Below are 7,651 nucleotides of genomic sequence, written 5' to 3'. Positions count from 1 at the left end.
ATGCGTTGGTGTCAAACTATTACCCTTTCTCGGCAAAGCAGCCTGTCTCAGATGCTATCACCGCCATTGCCATTTCGACAAAAGAAACCTATGTAATGTTAATTTTACTTCCTTGGAAAGCGTGTTCAGTGGTAACAGGCCCAACAGAAGAGGTTTATGAAGAATGTGAACATGTAAGTCCTGGTACTGGAGTCTTAGTATGTTTATTTTAAATTGGGGGACCAGGACGGAGGGTTTCTGGTCTCACTGATGGCGTTCATCAACCAAGGGGGAATCGGTTTGTAACCGGGTGACGGAAAGCGCACACTGGTCTGATGCTCTGTTGATGGTCTCCGTTTAGGACATTGTAGGTGGGAAACGGTCCTGGTTGGAAATTTAGGATTGTTTTTCCTTTTTTACAATGAGCAAAATGACTTTTGATAAGAGAGCGAAATGTAAGAAATGTGAGTGAATTCATGCTATTGCCTATGTTTCTGTAAGTAAGGTTGAGAAGAATGAAAAAAAATAAACATTTTGGGAAAAAAAAAACGTTGCTGAGTTTTTTATGTGCTGGTAACTGTGTGAGATTGAATTACATTTTGTTGACAGTTTTCTAAGAAGTAAATCCCATTCACACAATGAAAACGACCCGAGAAAGGCCCGTCTGTCCTTTACCTGGGGAGTGAAAGTGGAGTTACCCTGAAGTGAAGTACACTGTCCTATTAAATCAAAGGAGATCCTCCTATTAGGTTAAAGAATCAGTGGATCTATATTAGCTAATGGAAATGTGAAAGGTGTGTTATGTCTACAGGTACAAAACCACGTATCTCTTCAAACATCAAACTGATGTGTCCGATAATGTCTGCTGCCTTTAATCTCTCCCAAACTGGAGCTAATGTGAAGAAAATGGACAGTTGAAAGGTGAGATGGGGGTGTACAGTCCCATTGAATGGCGCGTACATGTTGAGTATCCTGTTTTCAAATGGCCGAGTCTGACAGATGCAGAGCGAATTGCACGACAAAGAGCAACAGCTGAAAGGGTGCTGAAGCGTGCAGCAGGGCCGAGATGTGCTCTTTCGCAGTTTGCAGAGATTGGAACTCTGGCAGAAAAGTGCAGTCTGCAGGCTGCTCATCTGTGAGAAAATTACTTTGATATATTACCCTGCTGACCAAACTGGCGTTGGGTGTAGTGTAACTTACTGAAGTAATAAGATTTAGACAGCGCTGCAGTGGCTTCTTATGAGTCACTGTAGGTGGTAGTGGGTGGAATGCTTTCACATATACTGCCTGTCACAGTCCAGAGATGGTGTGCAGTTTATTTCTAAAGAGTATTCGAGAGAAAAGTAGTCTGTGTGTATTAGAACAGAGGTGGTATGGTGTCCCTTCACATAGCCGGCTTTTTTTTTCCCACCCACTGTTTTGCATCAAGATAGTCTGAGTGCCAAACTAATGGTCTCACTGATGCTGAGCAGCCTCCAATTTATATTAAGAACATTGCATTACTTTGAGCAGATGCTCTTGTTCAGAGAAACCTGAACTATTTTGACACATCAACCATTTGCACAGCTGGATATTTACTGAGGCAGTTTGGGTTAAATACTTTGCCCAGGGGTACAACATTGCCTCCTGGGAATCAAACTGGCAACCTATTGATGAAGAACCCTGCCCCTTAGCAATACACCACACTACCGCCAATGGGGTGTTGTTGGTCATCCATATTGTTATGAATGGTTCCATTTATTCAGTGCCTGAGGCCCCCACCCGATTGTGGGATCTTTTTCGTTTCATATTTCAGTGTCACGATACAGAACCATGAAAAAAAGAATCATTGGCACACAACCCTCGTTATTTACAGTACTTCCTGTTCATGCGGGCGTAACAATAATACAGGGCCCACAATGAACAGTGTGGGAGGTACTTCCTGTCGAAATGTTAGCTGACTACTGAGTGCTCCAAAGCACCAGCTTTGAAACCGGGCCATATTGGTGCAATCCATGGTGGGGACTGTGTCCAAGCATAGCCAACCGAGCAAACTTCAACAATCCCCAGCCTCTGGAGAAATTCACAGTTGCATAAATGAAAGCACCTCATATTCACAATTACCAGCTCTTTGAGGAATACCTTTGAAGTGCTAGATTCTTCATAATGGGATAAAATGTATGGCATGCACCCAACAGTAAATTAAACATAATGTGTAACAAATTTCATAAAAATTTCTGCAATGCAAAGTTTCAGATTTTAAAAAGATGGTAATCAAGCTAACAGTAATTATTTTCATTCAGATAAATATTAAAATGAAAATATATAATATGTATGTTTTTCAAATCAAAAAACAACAGAGGAGAACAATAAACCAGAACACTTAATAAATGTAGAACAGTTTCAAACAAAAAATTAAAACATATCTAATTTTGGACAAAATAATATGTCTAATACTGTCAGCCAGACAGTAAGGCAGTGTAATAGTCTCGCTTTGAGGGCCAGAAGGCATGGATAACTGCATCTTTCAGCAAGAGGACGTATTGATGGAAAAGTGGAAAAATGTACTCTGAAGACATTTTTCAAGATTCTAGAGGGATATAAGAGCGTAACATTACACCAAGTTCTCTAATGTCATCTTTCATCGTTAAGGCTGCAGACAAGAGATGCATCAGAGACAAGAGAAAGTTTACATTTTTGTCCAGACTCTGCCATCCAGTTTTTAACTTGCTCAGACATACTGTTACTCTTGTGACGGGTCAAACGTCACCTGGTTTCTGTGAGAAACACAGCTGTGTATTATCAGCATAGCGCAGCCGTGGACATTACCAGCGTGTCTCAGAATAACCAGGCCAAGGCTCGACACACGGAGAGCCGAAGGCAGAGAGGCTTACGAGAGGAATGTTGCTGGACTTCAGATTATGCTCCAGAGATAATAGAAGGGGGCCTCTTTTATTTGCATGAGCTGAAATCTGTGCGATAATGAGAAAGGAGAATCCACTCCAAAAGAATCCTTTTCTGAATCCGTCTGGCCTGATTCTCCAAATCGTCTGTTAATTGGAGAGAGAGGACAGTGGAGAATCAATTCAACTGCGGAATCGTTATTGATAGTTTCAGTACAGACTTTTCATTGAACTTTTTTCATTCTTTCGTTCAACTATCGATTTCTCTTGATTGAGTAGGTTTATATATATATACATATATATATATAAATGTGTGGTAATACTAAACAAATGACTGAATGAATGATCTAATGCTGCCCCTAACTGCACGTACTAACCAAACAGTCTTTCAGGTTTTAATGGATGTGGTGTACTGCCTTTTTCCTCTAATTGGAAACATATGAGAATTGATTCAGTCAATTCCTTAGAAAAGGAATGGACTCCAAAAGTACTGAAATCTTCCCTCCCTGGCCAATTGGCAATGTCTAACTCTCAGAAGTACAGCCCCATCCAAGCCAACTAGGTCTTTTAGCTGATTTGTAAGACTTTTATGGCCAATGATGTCAGATGCTGTTTTTAGTCAAAAAAGCACCAATACTGAAAAATAAGCTCAATTACATTTCATTTACAAGTTTTACAAGAGCTGATTCCATACTATGACAAAAGCAAACACCAGACTCAAATTTTTCACAAGTATCCTGAGAATTGAAAAATGTGAGTAATTGTTGCGCCACCCCCTTCTCCAGGAGTTTTGCAAGAAATGGGACATTAGCAGTTTGGGTCCAAGTTTGATTGCGTTTAAGTAAGGGCTCTGTTGTATCTATTATGAACAAGTCAGGCACACACTTCACAGAACTACACAACATGAGTTAGCACAGTACAGGTAGCAATTCTTTTCTAGAATTTTGTTGGAACTCTATATGTAATGACAGGATTCTAAAATCCTATACAGAGAATGTAGAGGATTTTAAAGTTGTAATTATTTTAATTACTCCTGGCTAGTCTACTCAAGACCTGGCCCAGCATGGCTAGTGGTAGCATGGTGCATTAATTGTGTGTTAATTCTGCAACCACCAGTGCATGAACTTATCTTACAATGTTATCTTATCTTACAATGCCATCTTTTTTAGTTGTACATAGTAATGTATCTGATGACTTTTTTGCGAGTTGAATAACCATGTAAAGGTCTCAATGACAATAGTGTAAGATGACCTTGATGAAGAGAGGGTTTTTTTTTCTTTTCATCAGATTGTCTTTCCATGCCAAGAAAGAGACTTGCACATACTCTCTACACATGCTCCATCTACAGTGAGGCAGTTTGAGCAGGAACGATTTTGCACTAAACTGTGGGGCTGACTGCAATAGTGTTTCTTCCTTCATTGGGCCAAATATTTCAAGAGTATTTTAGAGAGTTGTGTTAAACTTGTTAGCCAGTATATCCATGGAGCTACACATCCAAGATTATCTGCACCCCTGCGACGTAATCCACCTCCAGGAGGGCTTTCAGAAAGCATGATGCATCTGAGGAGATAACTGAGCAGGAAAGGAAGTACTCTCCATGAAACATTACTATATTTGGCACTGGAATTTCAAATGTAATCATGAAGTGATCAGACAGAGCTGGATTTTAAGGGAGAACAGTGAGATTGTGGGTATCTAGGCCATGTGTAACTAGGTCAATGATATGGCCATGAATATGAGTAGATTAATAAATTCTATAGAATTGAGTAATGACTGAAAACTATTTTTAAAGGAATCGTTCACTCTGTCAACACAGATGTTAAAATATCCCAAAATCAAAGCTCCTTATTTTTGAACAGACGGATTGATTTTTTATAAAAATCTTCCAATTCTACCAGAAGGATTGTGGCCACTCTCAAGCCTTATTACCACTCACAGGTTTAAAATGAGACAGATTTATGACTTTTGTCCAAATTATGTCTGTTGTGGGCTTTCCAGAAAGATGCAGATCTGCTTCAAAATGGCAGAGATGCACATTTTTCTGTGGAGGTTTTGTTCTTCTGCATTGGAAACTATGATACTCTTTACAACTGCAGTCTGACCAAAAATAAACTGCAAATGCAGTTCAAGCCAACACCACTAAAACATGTTTCATTTTTTTCCTTGACGTGTACATTTTTAAAGCCATTGAGGACATTTGAAACATGTTACTTGAGTAATTGAGTGGTACCATTCCACACTGATATTTCAATGGCAGGACTTGAGTCTCACCCAGACGCTCATTTCATATACATGTCCGAACTAATCAATAGAAAATACATGTTTTCTGAAAAGTCAGAATGCACTCCACTAAGCAACGTTTTACATTTGAGAGATTTTCCTATCACATTAATTCTTTTAAAAATTGTGTTTTGATGTCTTGGCTCAGTTGATGAAGCTGCTAAATGAGAATGGCATGCACAGAGCTGTAAACTTTAGCTGAAGTAGTGAACTTTCCATTGCATTCCATTATTGTCATTTAGCAGACACTGTTATCCAGAGCAACTTCCATAGGTTACAGTTTGTACGTGTTATCCATTTATAAAGCTGGATATTTACTGAGGCAACTCTGGGTTAAGAACCTTGCCCAAGGGTACGACAGCAGCGCCCCAGCAGGGAATTGAACCAGCAACATTTCAGTTACAAGCCCTGCTTCTTACCACTATGCTACACTGCCGCCCCCAAAAACTTTCCCAAAGACTTCTGATGGATCCGTTGTGGCGCAGACACCCTTTGAATTTTCAAGCATATGCAGAGATTTTAAAGGGTAGAGAATCGAATTTAGTAGATACAAATTAGCGGCACACTTGTTCCAGTGACATCCAGTGACAAGGACATTTTCCATGCAGTAAGGAGGCGGTCCAGACAAGTGGGCAGGGTCTGTGGTTGGGAGTGTAAGAACTGCTGGTGTGCATCACAGAGCATTTATACTGATCTTTCCTGATAGACTCCCTGCCAGCCTGCTTCTCCACTCCTACAGTCTCAGTCAAAAGCTGGGACACACCTACCAACAGAAGGGTTTTTCCACATTTTAGAATAATAGCAAAGATGTCCAAACCATGAAATAACACAAAGGGAATTATGCAGCACCCGAAACTAATTATAACTATTATTTTATATTTTACATTCTTCAAAGTAGCCAAAAATATTTTTTTAATTAATTTTTTAAAGAAATCCATACATAGGCATCAACTTCACTATTTACACTTGTCTAAAAGAACAAATTTCAAGCAGTTAATTATAAGTCAAAATGTCTTTGAATGCATGAGTCCCATTAACCTAATCAGCTGTTTCCACATTTTTTGACTGGCACTGTACATAAAGGAAGATGATAGGGGAAGCAGCACTCTGATGTAATGGTTCAACAACTGGATTTTCTACCAGATGGCCGCAGGCTTGAATCCCAAGAAGTGCGCTCCTGGACACTTATTCATTTTATTTGCAGCCCGTCTTTCAACGAATTCTCAGGGTGCCTTCCGCAACACGAAACAGAGGCAATTATCAGAGGTGGAAAACCCCGGCTTCAGAGAGTAAAAGTCCTACCATGTATTTGTTCTAGCCATTCACTAAACAAGGTGATTTCACTAATTAGCTCCTCTACCTGGCCGAAGAGTTGTGCTAATTAAATTCAGGTGGTGTAGTGCATGGGTGGAACAAATATGTGGCAGGACTTTTACTTTCTGAAGCCGGAGTTTTCCACCTCTGGCAATTATGCAGAGATAGTGCAAGACTTATTCAAACCTAGGGCACTGTTACTAGACATACACAAATTACTTCACCAGACATTTTTTCCAACAGATATCCAGGACGATAAATGGATATTGTAAAGCAATCTATGTCAGTTGCCCAGCATAAGGGCATCTGCTAATACCGGTGCACTGTCCTTTTAATGTAAAATAAGTGAAATGGACTACGAACAAGTGACCTGTTTTGCAATGCAAATAGCTTGCTTAATTGTTTGGTAATTACTGTTTACGTGATTCACCTGGCACTAATCCCAGAAGCTAAAAAAGGTCTGTGCAATCTGCACTGTTCATATTATCTTGTGAAATACAGAAAACAATCAAGCGAACAAAAACACTTCAGCGCCCACGCGTTTCTTGCTTCCCCAGAAGCCGCCTACAGGGGGCGACAGGAACAGCTCCGGTGAATCTGTTCCGTTCAATGCCTCGCCTTAAACTGGGACGATAATCGCCATCTGCGAGACTGCTGCTGTCACTTCCGTGATAGTGTCGGAGAATGTAGGTCAAAGATTACTGCATGTCCCACAGAATGCGAATATCGTCATTACGTGTCCATTGGGGTATGGAGCCGTGGTTATCTCTGGTGATGCTGTGCAGGCTAGCAGTGTCACCGATGGTGAGAAAGGCCAATAAAACTAAATCAAGGAGTTTATAATCAGTTGTATACATTCATTGAAAACTATTTCCACCTGAGTGTTTACAAGTGTTCCATATAGCCTGTTGCTTGACTGAGAATTCAATATATATATATATATATATATATATGCATCGCCTAATTGCCTTAATGATCTCAAAAATTAGTCTTGTCAAACAGGGAGTTTCACGGTGTCTGTCACAGATACTAAAATTAAGCGAGAATCGTAGTTTCATGCATGCAACTTCACATTTATTGACGGAATTCAATTTAAGAGGGCCCATCGCTTCTGAATCGCACACAATGACAACTAATCTGACCCAACACCTCTGTCCTGCTGTAACCAATACACGGGAGGCATGATAACCCTTGCC

The sequence above is a fragment of the Megalops cyprinoides genome, chromosome 3, assembly GCF_013368585.1.
Source record: "Megalops cyprinoides isolate fMegCyp1 chromosome 3, fMegCyp1.pri, whole genome shotgun sequence".
Lineage (NCBI taxonomy): Eukaryota > Metazoa > Chordata > Actinopteri > Elopiformes > Megalopidae > Megalops > Megalops cyprinoides.
This window is presented reverse-complemented; position numbering follows the sequence as displayed.